Source organism: Triticum dicoccoides, chromosome 7A, assembly GCF_002162155.2.
Source record: "Triticum dicoccoides isolate Atlit2015 ecotype Zavitan chromosome 7A, WEW_v2.0, whole genome shotgun sequence".
Lineage (NCBI taxonomy): Eukaryota > Viridiplantae > Streptophyta > Magnoliopsida > Poales > Poaceae > Triticum > Triticum dicoccoides.
Genome location: NC_041392.1, coordinates 476,348,800 through 476,363,634, shown reverse-complemented (window position 1 = coordinate 476,363,634; position 14,835 = coordinate 476,348,800).

Sequence of the window (14,835 nt, the reverse complement as noted above, 5' to 3'; positions counted from 1 at the left end):
GTTGGGTCAGGCCCAAAACGGTGCACGGGCAGGCGGGGCGGTTTTTACCGTGGTAAGATTTTTCACGCGCTGCGCTTCCCACGACCCGCGCGCACGGCGCGGCGTGGAGGGGCGTGCGTGACGTGGGTGGCATGCGTGGGGCGGTTTTCACACGCATGCGTCATGTCGCAGTAAAGAGGCGGCTCGCGCCTTCCCCGTAAAGGGAGGGAGGCATGGAGGCGCGGCTCATTTACTGAATGGGGCCGAGGCGCGGTCTTCAAGGTGTCCACTCCCCACAACCACGGGGTGGGGAGAGGTCGCCTCACTTGTCCCCTCGGTCCTGCACGTCTGCCACGCGTCTTTCATGTGCTCGGGGTGGCAAATGGTGGAGGCGGGAAACCGGGTCGTCGCTGGTTGGGGCAGCGGGTCGGTCCTGGTTCCCTACGCCTCTCGTGTCTTGATTGGCTGAGCGGGGCGGCCGAGCCTCAACCCCGTTCCTTTATAACGAGGGGGAAAGGGGGATGGCGTCCCGCACTCTTCTGTCGCCTATCTCTTCTTGCTTCTGCTTCTTCCTCTCACCCTCCATGGAGAAAGGGAATCCCGGTCCTTCGACGGTGGCGGCGAGGCTTGCCGCTCGACAAAGCGTCCCTCCTCCTCCTGCACCCGTGGCGGCAGAGCCGGCCGCGAGGGGAAGGGGGAGGGGGCGAGGCCGTGGGCGAGCCCGGGGCAGAGGTCGCAGTGCTCGGGGAAGAGGAGGGCGGGGTGGCAGATCAGCCCCTCCTCCGACAGCAGCTCCTCCTCCGATGGAGGGCCATGCTGGGGACAACCCCTGCGAATTCTTCGTCAGGCTGCGCCGGCCACCACGCCGTCACCTTTGCCTCCCGACTCCATTCGCGCGGGAGGTGGAGCTGGATCCGCCGCAGGCGTTGCGACTGCATATGAGGGGCTGCGGGAACAGCGGCACATGGGCCAACGTCGAGTTCCCCGCCCCTCACGTCATGTATCTCCGCCGAGGGTGGAAGACCTTCGCTCGTCTCCACAACTTGACGGATGGTCTCATTCTCCATTTCAAACTAATGGAGGGTGGCCTCCTCTCCGTCAAGATCTTTGGGCACTTCGGGACTCGCGTAAGGTGCTGCGTGGAGAGCGCTTCTAACGACGAAGATTCCTCCTCGAGCGAGAGTGGCGAGGAAGACAACGGCAGCGACGACGAGGCTAGCGGGCGGCAGGATGACGGGTCCGTCTAGGCGTCGGGCACCGCTCCGAGCGACACCGGCGACCCCATCATCTGTATCGCCGGCTCCTTGAACTTCTCGGGGTCGTCTCCTTGAGCGGCTGGCGTTGGGAGGCTGCGGAAGAGGAAGAGGGCGGGCGGCAAGGCCGTCAAGTCGGAGTACGCATGCACCGACGCCTTTGTCGCGTACCGACATCCTGCCGCCTCGTCTTCGAGCTCTGCCTCCGGCGCCGCCATCACCATCCAGCCCTTGGACGGCCACCGGGATGTCCTCTTGGTGTCTTCTACCACTCATAGCTCGCCTAGGCGCCCCTTTTGCCCTTTTCGCCTCCTTGACCTGCCTCCTGAGGAGAGGGACAAGAAAGGGATTACGGGCATCTTATCTCTTTTTAGTCTTGTAAGCCTTCGGGCCTTTGCTAACTTTAGAACTTGTAATCCCCTTGTTCATGTTTTTCATTTCGTATGAACTGTACCTGTACGGGATGTTTTTAATGAAAAAGGGATGTTTGCCGGGTTTTTCGTTCGCGGGTAAAACCCACGACAAGGAGTAAATCCTTGTTACAGGTTTTATCGCCCGGCAACAGGCCTTGCCGTCCCCCCACTTCGCTCGACCTTCCTCACACCCTTGGCAGAGGCAGGGATGAGGTGGGCTTAGGCTCCTCGTTTCATTTCCTTGCTGCCGCGACTACGACCAAACTCGGTCCCAGGAAACGAGTCCTAGGGTCCGGAGCGAGGGGATCACGGTAGCCTAAGGATAAAACGAGGTTTCACATACCTCAGTCCATAACAAAACACATGATAAGGGATAGAGAACTTATCTGAATCTGCAGCCCCCGGCAACCTTGGCTTGCCGCGGGTGGATCTTTGCTCTTGTAGCCCCCGGCAATACTGGCTTGCCGGGGCCCGGACGCCGGTCCGTCCCCTTTCTTCCAAAGCAGCTCGGCAAGGATATTCATGCGTCCTGCGAACCAAAGAAGACAGAGAAGAATAGAGCGACGCGCACTTGACCTCTAAGCTAGGGGTTAGCCGCCGCTAAGCACTATCAACCCTAACCAAGGACGAGACTCGACCTATAATGCATGCTATAACTTAGGGCGCCATCGCTTCATTTATTCTCGCTCAGGGTCTGCGCCTGGCTTTGTACAAAGGGTCACATGCCTTGTCGGCAAAGCTCGTACAAAAGGTGGCTTGCTGGGAGGCCCGGCAAGCCGCGCCTTATGGGTAAAACTTGCGAAGATGCTCGATGTTCCAGGAGTTGCTCACTGGTACGACATCCTCGGTCTCCAGGCGGACTGCGCCAGGCCCGGTGGCTCGTATTACCCGATAAGGGCCTTTCCACTTCGGCGTCAACTTGTTGGAATTCTTGGCCGACTGAACGTGCCGAAGAACAAGGTCGCCTTCCTCAAGGCTTCGGGCATGAACCTTGCGGCTATGGTAGCGGCGCAAGGCTTGCTGGTAGCGTGCTACTCTCACAGCCGCCCGAAGACGATCTTCCTCAAGGAGCGTCGCGTCATCTTGACGCAACGGCTCTTGCTCAAGCTCATCATAAGCGAGCACTCGAGGTGACCTGTATATGAGTTCCGTGGGGAGAACTGCTTCTACCCCGTATACTAGGGCAAAAGGTGTCTGGCCGGTGGCTCGATTTGGCGTCGTCCTGATCGACCAAAGAACTGCTGGCAGTTCATCAATCCAGCGCCTTCCGTTCTTGTGCATCTTGTCAAAATTCTTTGTCCTCAGGCCTCGCAACACTTCAGCATTTGCCCTCTCCGCTTGGCCGTTGCTTCATGGGTGTGCCACGGAAGCAAAACAGACCTTGCTGCCGAGGTCTTGAATGTATTGCATGAAGGTGTGGCTTGTGAATTGCGTGTCGTTGTCGGTGATGACTCTGTTTGGCACACCAAAACGGCAGACCAGTCCTTTGAAAAACTTGACAGCTGACTGAGCAGTCACCTTTCTCACTGCTTCCACCTCTGGCCACTTTGTGAACTTGTCGATTGCAATGTACAAGTACTCAAAGCCCCCGACAGAGCGGGGGAAAGGGCCCAGTATATCGAGCCCCCAGACCGAGAATGTCCAGGAGAGAGGGATTGTTTGAAGGGCTTGAGCTGGTTGATGAAGCTTCTTTGAATGAAACTGGCACGCTTCACACTTGGCGACTAGTGTCGTCGCATCCTGGAGGGCGGTGGGCCAGAAGAAACCTTGTCGGAACGCCTTCCCGGCAAGGGCACTTGACCCTATGTGGGAGCCACATATGCCTCCATGTATCTCTGCCAACAGCTCCATTCCTGCCTCCCGGGGATGCACTTGAGTTTCACACTGTTCGGCCTTCTCCAGTACAGGACGTCATCGACGAACTGGTACAGGGCGGACCGATGGGCTACTTTCTCCGCTTCTTCTTGCTCCTCAGGAAGTTCCCCTGTTTGGAGGAATTGGACGGTATGTTGCGCCCATGCCGGAGCCTGAGGCTCGACGACAAGGACCAAAGGCATCTCTTCCGCCATGGGAGCGGTTGTCTCTACGGCCAGGGCCTGACGCCCAGCTGGAGCCAGTTGCTCTTGGGCAGGCTCAGCGTCCGCGGGAAAGTACTTGCCGGGACCTGATTTTCTCTGCTTGCTTTGCCCTACTGATGGTCGACAGATGGTTGAGTTAACTGGAGCAAAAAGGTACCTGGTTCCACAGGTAGCTTGAATGCGGCACGCTTTTGACAGGTAATCGGCGATGTCGTTCTCCGATCGGGGGACGTGCTCCACCTGGATACTGTCAAAGCGTTCCTCCAGCTTCCTCACCTCATCTACGTACGCTTCCATCAGTGGGCTATGATAATCTTTGTTGACTTGCCTGACAACGAGCTGCGAGTCACCCCTGACAATGAGCTTCTTAACCCCGAGGTCTGCTGCGATCCTGAGACCGGCAAGCAATCCCTCGTACTCGGCGGTGTTATTGGTGGACATCTCCCTAGGGAAGTGCATCTGGACCACGTACTTGAGGTGCTCTCCGGTGGGCGCGACGAGCAGCACACCAGCACCGACGCCTTGCAGCGAGAAGGCTCCATCAAAGTACATGATCCAGTTGCGGTCTGCCTCCTTGCCGGGGAGGGTAGTCTCCTGGACCTCTTTGTCATGTGTCGAGGTCCATTCCGCGATGAACTCCGCCAAGACTCTGCTCTGAATCGTCGAGGTACTCTCAAACTTTAAGCCGAAGCTTGACAACTCCAAGGCCCATTCCACAATCCTTCCGGTTGCGTTCGGGTTGTGCAGTATCTGTTGCAACGGGAGGCGGGTGACGACGGTGATCTCGTGGGCCTGGAAGTAGTGATGCAGCTTCCTCGAGGCCATAAGGAGGCCGAAGAGCAATTTTGGCACACCGGAATACCTTGATCTAGCCCCCTGCAAGAGGGAGCTGACAAAGTAAACCAGGTGCTGCATCATTTTCTTCTTGGGCACCACTTCACTCGACCGCGCGGGCATCGCCTTGGTAGCACCAGACTCTGCCGGGGGCCGCACCTTGTCGGCACCAGGCCCTGCCGGGGGAATCTTCGGCTTGCCATCCGCTGGTCCTGCCGCCATTGCTGCCTCCTCGTCGACCTCCCTCTGCGCCACTAGTGCGGCGCTGACCACCTAATTCGTTGCCGCCAGATTCAACAGTAACAGCTCTTGTGGCTTAGGCGCAACTAGTGTTGGCGTGGAGAAAAGGTATTTCTTCAGGTACTGTAGTGCGGCCTCGGCTTCTGGGGTCCACTCCATTGGACCCGCCTTTTTCAAGATCTTGAAAAAGGGAAGGGCGCACTCGGCGGACTTGGAGATGAACCGGCTCATGGCGGCAACATAGCCGGTGGCCCTGACGCACATCCTTGATCCGCTTGGGCGCCTCGATCTGCTCAATAGCCTTGATCTTGTCTGGGTTTGCCTCGATCCCGCACTGTGACACGAAGAACCCAAGAAGCTTGCCGGACAGGACACAAAAGACGCACTTCTCAGGGTTCAACTTGAGGTTGATTTTGCGCAGGTTGGCAAATCTCTCTTCTAGATCTTGCACAAGAGTCGGCCCGTCCTTAGTTTTGACCACTATGTCATCCATGTAGGCTTCCATATTTCTATGGAGCTGAGGTTCAAAACCAATTTGGACTGCTCTTGCAAACGTTGAGCCAGCGCTCTTCAACCCGAAAGGCATCCGTAAAAAGCAATACGTACCACATGGGGTGATGAATGCTGTCTTCTCTTCATCTTCTCTTGTCATGAAGATTTGGTGGTAGCCTGAGTAGGCATCAAGGAATGATAACAGATCACACCCGGCCGTGGAGTCAACAACCTGGTCGATGCGCGGCAATGGGAAGGGGTCCTTAGGAGAAGCCTTATTGATATCTGTGTAATCAATACACACAGCCTCCACTTCCTATTCGCCTTGCGCACCACTACCGGATTGGCCAACCACATGGGATGGAGCACCCCTCTCACCAAACCTGCCGCTTCTAACTTCCTGATCTCCTCTGTGATGAACTCTTGCCTCTCTAGAGCCTGCTTTCCGACCTTCTGCTTGACGGGCCGCGCGTGGGGGCAGACAACTAGGTGGTGCTCAATCACCTCCCTGGGAACACCGGGGAATTCGGACGCTTGCCATGCAAACACGTCGACATTTGCCCGCAGGAAGGTGACAAGCTCGCCTTCCTATTTGCTGTTGATGGTGGAGCCTATGATGAAGGCCCCTCCCGTGCCGTCCTCCATGACGGGCACCCTCTTGGTCTGCGGCGGCTCGGCTCTGGATCTCTTGCTCTTGTCGGCAGAGCTCTCTGGCACGTCCTCAACGGTAGCACAACACCCCAAGGAGGTGCGCTTGCCGGAGTGGGTGCGAGAGGTCTTGTCGGGCTCCTTCCTTCCTCCCGGGCCTTCGGCGGCAGGAGCAGGTGCCTTGATGGCAGCTGCTGCAACTGCTTCCTGGTAGAGTTGGTCAGCGCAGATCAGCGCGTCCTTCTTGTTGGAGGGGACAGAGATGATGGTCAACGGCCCGGGCATCTTTAGCATGTTGTAGGCGTAGTGTGATGCCGCCATGAACTTGGCTAGTGCCGGGCGGCCGAGGATCCCGTTGTAGGGATCTCGGCCACGTCAAAGACGATCTTCTCCATCTGGTAGTTCAACTCTCCTCCAAACGTCACGGGCAGTGTGACCTTTCCCTTTGGCTGACTCCTCCCCGGATTGACCCCCTAAAACATGCCCGTTTCCTCGAGGTCTCCGTCAGGGATTTGCAACCTTTTGATCACGACAGGCGAGATCAGGTTCAGGCCGGCCCCGCCGTCAACCAACATCTTGTTCACCTTGAGGTTGCGTATTGTTGGCGAAACCAACAACGGCAAACACCCGACTGCGGTAGTGCGATCAGGGTGGTCCTCGACGTCAAAGATGAGGGGCGTGCCGGACCACTTTAGTGGCATCTGAGCTTCGAACGATGGCTCCGTCGCTGTAACCTCTCGCGCCCACTGCTTGAGCTGGCGGTGAGAGGCATGCAGCGACGCGCCGCCATCGACACACATGGCCTCCATAGCCTTCTGGAACCCTTGCTCACCGGACTCGTCGTCCTCGTCGTGATAGTCGTCTTCTTGTTTCTTGTCGCGGCCCCGGGGGGGCCTCTCTTGCTGGTTGTCCTTGCTGGGGCGGCCTCCTTGGCCGCCACGCTTCTTGCCGGATCCCTCAGCACCATCCTGGTCCTTCTCCTTGTCCCGCCTTTCGTACTCAGCCTTTTGCTTCTCAGCAAGCAGCTCGACTTGTCGGCAGTTCCGGAGATCGTGGCCCTTGGTGCGGTGGATCTTGCAGTATTGCTTGCCCAAGCTTCCTGGCTTGTCGGTAGCCGCCAAGGCCCGGCAGGCAGCGCACCCGGCAATCTCCTTGTCGGGGGTGTCTGCCTTGACCTTCTTACCGGCACCGGTGTCGTCAGATCCCTCAACGGCAAGCACGGCCTTGCCTTTGCGTTTCCTGTTGCAATGCCGGCCCTTCTTCGTCGGGGTGGCGACGTCCTCATCGGTAGAGTCGGTTTCCGCGCTGGCGTCTTCGCCGGGGTACTTCCTTCCCTCTTTTGCCCAGGCGCACCTGTCGGCCAGAACATAGAGCTCGTCCACATCCTTAACCTTGGTCATCGTCAGCTCCTCGCGCATCTTGCGATTGCGCACGTTCTGATGGAACGCGCTAATCACAGCGGCGGGATGAACGTCGGGGATGTTGTACTGCACCCGGCTAAACCTCTGGATGTACTTGCGCAGGGTCTCCCCTTCCTTCTGGGAATGATATGCAGATCACTGGCCTGGCCATGAGCTTGGTGACCTCCTGTGAAGGCGCCAACGAACTCATGGCACATATCCGACCAGGAGGAGATGGAGTCCGCTGGCAAGTGCATCAACCAAGACATTACATTGGGCTTGAGCGCCAGCGGGAAGTAGTTGGCGAGCACCTTGTCATCGCGAGCCCCAGCGGCCTGCATCGCGATGGTGTAGATGCTGAGGAACTCGGACGGGTGGGTCTTGCCGGTGTACTTCTCGCCGACGTCGGGCTTGAACATGCGGTGGGATGGCCACCGAAACTGCCTCAGCTCACGGGTAAAGGCCGGGCAGCCCACCTCGTAAGGTAGGCCGCCGGGGCCCCCCGGTGCCGGGTGGTCCATAGCGGGTCCCGCCTGCTTGTTCGACTGGCGGCGCGTTTCGCGCCGACGCTCGACGGTGGTTCGAGCGACTTCGTGAGCTCGCTCCCGAAGGACCTGGCGCTGGTCGCGGAGGGTCTGTGTATTGGACGATGCTATATGGAGATGTTATCACCAGCGTCGTTGCGACGGGCCGACGCCCGCAGCGGCTGATACATCTCCAATGTATGTATAATTTTTGATTGCTCCATGCTATATTATCTACTGTTTTGGACTATATTGGGCTTTATTTTCTACTTTTATATTATTTTTTGGACTGACCTATTAACCGGAGGCCCAGCCCAGAATTGCTGTTTTTTTGCCTATTTCAGTGTTTCGAAGAAATGGAATATCAAACGGAGTCAAACCGGAATGAAACCTTCGGGAACGTGATTTTCTCACCGAACGTGATCCACGAGACTTGGACCCTACGCCAAGGCACAAGAGAGGCGGTCACGAGGGTGGGGGGCGCGCCCCCCCTTAGGGCGCGCCCCCCTACCTCGTGGGCCCCTCGAAGCTCCACCGACGTACTCCTTCCTCCTATATATACCTACGTACCCCCAAACAATCAGATACGGAGCCAAAAACCTAATTCCACCGCCGCAACTTTCTGTATCCACTAGATCCCATCTTGGGGCCTGTTCCGGAGCTCCGCCGGAGAGGGCCATCATCACAGAGGGCTTCTACATCATCATAGCCCCTCCGATGAAGTGTGAGTAGTTTACCTCAGACCCTCGGGTCCATAGTTAGTAGCTAGATGGCTTCTTCTCTCTTTTTGGATCTCAATACAATGTTCTCCCACTCTCTCGTGGAGATCTATTCGATGTAATCTTCTTTTTGCGGTGTGTTTGTTGAGACCGATGAATTGTGGGTTTATGATCAAGTCTATCTATGAATAATATTTGAATCTTCTCTGAATTCTTTTATGTATGATTGGTTATCTTTGCAAGTCTCTTCGAATTATCAGTTTGGTTTGGCCTACTATATTGGTTTTTCTTGCCATGGGAGAAGTGCTTAGCTTTGGGTTCGATCTTGTGGTGTCCTTTCCCAGTGACAGAAGGGGCAGCAAGGCACGTATTGTATCGTTGCCATCGAGGATAACAAGATGGGGTTTATTTCATATTGCAAGAATTTATCTCTCTACATCATGTCATCTTGCTTAAGGCGTTACTCTGTTTTTAACTTAATACTCTAGATGCATGCTGGATAGCGGTCGATGAGTGGAGTAATAGTAGTAGATGCAGGCAGGAGTCGGTCTACTTGTCTCAGACGTGATGCCTATATACATGATCATACCTAGATATTCTCATAACTATGCTCAATTCTGTCAATTTCTCAACAGTAATTTGTTCACTCACCGTAGAATACTTATGCTCTTGAGAGAAGCCACTAGTGAAACCTATGGCCCCCGGGTCTATTCTCATCATATCAATCTCCATCACTTTAATCTTGCTTTGCTTTTTTACTTTTCACTTTGCATCTCTATATCAAAAATACCAAAAATATTATCTATCATCTCTATTAGATCTCACTGTCGTAAGTGACTGTGAAGGGATTGACAACCCCTAATCGCGTTGGTTGCGTTGAGCTATTGTTTTTGTGTAGGTGCGAGGGACTTGAGCGTGGCCTCCTACTTGATTGATACCTTGGTTCTCAAAAACTAAGGTAAATACTTACGCTACTCTGCTGCATCATCCTTTCCTCTTCGGGGAAATCCAACGCAAGCTCAAGAGGTAGCAATAAGAATTTCTGGCGCTGTTGCCGGGGAGTCTATGCAAAAAGTCAACATACCAAGTACCCATCACAATCCCTATCTCTCGCATTACATTAGTTGCCATTTGCCTCTCGTTTTCCTCTCCCCCACTTCACCCTTGCCGTTTTATTCGCCCTCTCTTTCCCAATCTCCTTCTCCTTCTCCTTTTCCGTTAGCTTTTTTTCTCGCTTGCTTGTCGTTATGTCTAAATTTGGGGAAATTATTGCTGATATGGACAATAATAATATCATGGAGAATTCTGATGCTCCTATTGAAGAACCCCTACCTTGCATACAAAAAAAATTCGTGTTGGTAGTGGTAATATTATTGGAAAAGGAGTTATCCAAGATTTCTTTACTTGTGCCGGTGCTTTGCCCTCTATGGGTGGTTCTATTCTTCATAGAACTAGTAGTCTTGCGGACGCTATTGCCATGCTTATAGTTGAACTTGAAAGACAATTTACGCACATGCATCCTTGCATACAATGAATCTTCTTAGGATTCTCTAATATTGAGCATTCTTCTGTTAAGCGTGCTGCTACTATCTTTTTGGCTCATGAGTTTAGATTTATAATAGAAGAGGCCAAAGAAATCTTTGCGCATTATAGGGTGGATGCTAGTCATCCTCCCATTGAAGCTATCCTTTTTAATCAAGAAGACATGATGCATTTACAATCTTTAGATCATATTGCTTACAATGAAAATCTTAGGAAAAAGGTTCCTGCCGATGTTCTAGTTGATAAAATTTCTGAGCTTAATGATGATTTTGCTATTCAGAATAATGGACTAGGTTTTCCTTTTGAACGAAGGCTTGTATCTTTTTGCCAAAAGAATGCTCTTAATGATGAATTGGTTGTGCAATGCAAGGGGCCTAGGGAGGCACCTATACCTCCCGAGATTGATCTTGGGGACTTTTGTCCCATTAAATCTAGCCCTTTTGATTACTTTTGCTTGCCTCAAAGAAAACTTGCTGCTGAACGTAGAGAATATGAGAGATTTTTTCATGATTTGCCATACCACTATTATGGCAGTACCTAGATCTATCCTCGCTTTTATGCCTAGCTAGGGGCGTTAAACGATAGCGCTTGTTGGGAGGCAACCCAATTTTATTTTTTGTTTTTTTGTTTTTTCTTCTGTTAGGGAATAAATAACCCATCTACCTTCTGTTTGGATGTGGTTTTGTGTTTTAGTTTGTGTTTGTGCCAAGTTAGACCTATTGGATCCTCTTGGATGATAGTTATTTGATCTTGCTGTAATTTCCAGAAACTTTGCATTCAGTGGCCGAATTGTTCAAAATCACCAGAATGTGATAAAATACTGATTCCAATTGCTGCTGATCAATAAACAAATTGTATAGGTCGTCCAATTTTGGTAGATTTTTTTGGAGTTCCATAAGTTTACGTTAGTTACAGATTACTACAGACTGTTCTGTTTTTAACAGATTCTGTTTTTCGTGTGTTGTTTGCTTATTTTGATGAATCTATGGCTAGTAAAATAATTTATAATCCATAGAGAAGTTGGAATACAGTAGGTTTAACACCAATATAAATAAAGAATGAGTTCATTACAGTACCTTGAAGTGGTCTTTTGTTTTCTTTCTCTAACGGAGCTCACGAGATTTCTATTGAGTTTTGTGTTGTGAAGTTTTCAAGTTTTGGGTGAAATCTTTTGATGGATTATGGAACAAGGAGTGTCAAGAGCCTAAGTTTAGGGATGCCCATGGCACCCCCAAGATAATCCAAGGACACCAAAAAGTCAAAGCTTGGGGATGCCCCGGAAGGCATCCCCTCTTTCGTCTACTTCCATCGGCAATTTTACTTGGAGCTATATTTTTATTCACCACATGATATGTGTTTTGCTTGTAGCGTCTTGTATTATTTGTGTCTTTGTTTGTTAGTGTGCCACAATCATTCTTGCTGTACACACCTTTTGAGAGAGCCATACATGAATTAGAATTTGATAGAATACTCTATGTGCTTCACTTATATCTTTTAAGCTTGATAGTTTTGCTCTATGTGCTTCAGTTATATATTTTTGAGCGTTATAATTTTGCTCTATGTGCTTCACTTAGATCTTTTAGAGCACGGTGGTGGATTTGTTTTAAATAAACTATTGATCTCTCATACTTCACTTAAATTATTTTGAGAGTCTTAACATCATGGTAATTTGCTTAATAATAATATGGTTGGTATTCAAGATTTGTAAAACTTTCTTTTGAGTGCGTTGAATACTAAGAAAAGTTGGATGCTTGATAATTGTTTTGAGATATGGAGGTAGTAATATCAAAGTCATGCTAGTAGAGTAATTGTGAATTTGAGAAGTGCTTGAGTTAAAGTTTGCAAGTCCTGTAGCATGCACGTATGGTAAACGTTATGCAACAAATTTGAAACATGAGGTGTTATTTGATTGTCCTCCTTATGAGTGGCGGTCGGGGATGAGCGATGGTATTTTCCTACCAATCTATCCCCCTAGGAGCATGCGTGTAATGCTTTGGTTTTTGATGGCTTGTAGATTTTTGCAATAAGTATATGAGTTCTTTATGACTAATGTTGAGTCCATGGATTATACGGACTCTCACCCTTCCATCATTGCTAGCCTCTACGGTACCGTGCATTGCCCTTTCTTACGTTGAGGGTTGGTGCAAACTTCGCCGGTGCATCCAAACCCAGTGATATGATACGCTCTTTCACACATAAACCTCCTTATATCTTCCTCAAAACAGCCACCATACCTACCCATTATGACATTTCCATAGCCATTCCGAGATATATTGCCATGCAACTTTCCACCATCCAGTTTATCATGACACATTCATCATTGTCATATTGCTTAGCATGATCATGTAGTTGACATAATATTTGTGGCAAAGCCACCATTCATAATTCCTTCATACTTGTCACTCTTGATTCATTGCATATCCTGGTACACCGCCGGAGGCATTCATATAGAGTCATACTTTGTTCTAGTATCGAGTTGTAATCATTGAGTTGTAAATAAATAGAAGTGTGATGATCATCATTCAATAGAGCATTGTCCCAAAAAAAGGCCAAAGAAAAAAATAAGGCCCAAAAAAAGAAATAAAAAGGGGCAATGCTACTATCCTTTTTTCCACACTTGTGCTTCAAAGTAGCACCATAATCTTCATGATAGAGAGTCTCGTGTTTTGTCACTTTCATATACTAGTGGGAATTTTTCATTATAGAACTTGGCTTGTATATTCCAACAATGGGCCTCCTCAAGTGCCCTAGGTCTTCGTGAGCAAGCAAGTTGGATGCACACCCACTTAGTTTCTTTTGATTGAGCTTTCATACATTTATAGCTCTAGTGCATCCGTTGCATGGCAATCCCTACTCCTTGCATTAACATCAATCGATGGGCATCTCCATAGCCCATTGATTAGCCTCGTTGATGTGAGACTTTCTCCTTTTTTGTCTTCTCCACATAACCCCCATCATTATATTCTATTCCACCCATAGTGCTATATCCATGGCTCACGCTCATGTATTGCGTGAAAGTTTATGAGTTTGAAATTATTAAGGTATGAAACAATTGCTTGGCTTGTCATCGGGGTTGTGCATGATGAGAGCATTCTTATGTGACGAAAATGGAGCATGACTAAACTATATGATTTTGTAGGGATGAACTTTCTTTGGCCATGTTACTTTGAGAAGACATAATTGCTTTGTTGGTTTGCTTGAAGTATTATTATTTTTTATATCAATTTCAACTTTTGTCTTGAATCTTTCGAATCTGAATATTCATACCACAATTAAGAAGATTTGCATTGAAATTATGCCAAGTAGCACTCCGCATCAAAAATTCTCTTTTTATCATTTACCTACTCGAGGACGAGCAGGAATTAAGCTTGGGGATGCCTGATACGTCTCCAACGTATCTATAATTTTTTATTACTCCATGCTATATTATCTACTGTTTTGGACTATATTGGGCTTTATTTTCCACTTTTATATTATTTTTGGGGCTAACCTATTAACCGGAGGCCCAGCCCAGAATTGCTGTTTTTTTTCCTATTTCAGTGTTTCGAAGAAACGGAATATCAAACGGAGTCCAAACGGAATGAAACCTTTGGGAACGTGATTTTCTCACCGAACGTGATCTAGGAGACTTGGACCCTATGCCAAGGCACAAGAGAGGCGGTCACGAGGGTGGGGGCACGCCCCCTGCCTCGTGGGCCCCTCGAAGCTCCACCGACGTACTCCTTCCTCCTATATATACCTACGTACCCCCAAACGATCAGATACGGAGCCAAAAACCTAATTCCACCGCCGCAACTTTCTGTATCCACTAGATCCCATCTTGGGGCCTGTTCCAGAGCTCCGCCGGAGAGGGCCGTCATCACGGAGGGCTTCTACATCATCATAGCCCCTCCGATGAAGTGTGAGTAGTTTACCTCAGACCTTCGGGTCCATAGTTAGTAGCTAGATGGCTTCTTCTCTCTTTTTGGATCTCAAAACAATGTTCTCCCCCTCTCTCATGGAGATCTATTCGATGTAATCTCCTTTTTGCGGTGTGTTTGTTGAGACCGATGAATTGTGGGTTTATGATCAAGTCTATCTATGAATAATATTTGAATCTTCTATGAATTCTTTTATGTATGATTGGTTATCTTTGCAAGTCTCTTCGAATTATCAGTTTGGTTTGGCCTACTAGATTGGTTTTTCTTGCCATGGTAGAAGTGCTTAGCTTTGGGTTCTATCTTGCGGTGTCCTTTCCAAGTGACAGAAGGGGCATCAAGGCACGTATTGTATCGTTGCCATCAAGGATAACAAGATGGGGTTTATTTCATATTGCATGAATTTATCTCTCTACATCATGTCATCTTGCTTAAGGCGTTACTCTGTTTTTAACTTAATACTCTAGATGCATGCTGGATAGCGGTCGATGAGTGGAGTAATAGTAGTACATGCAGGCAGGAGTCGGTCTACTTGTCTCGGACGTGATGCCTATATAAATGATCATACCTAGATATTCTCATAACTATGCTCAATTCTGTCAATTGCTCAACAGTAATTTGTTCACCCACCGTAGAATACTTATGCTCTTAAGAGAAGCCACTAGTGAAACCTATGGCCCCCGGGTCTATTCTCATCATATCAATCTCCATCACTTTAATCTTGCTTTTCTTTTTTACTTTTCACTTTGCATCTCTATATCAAAAATACCAAAAATATTATCTATCATCTCTATCA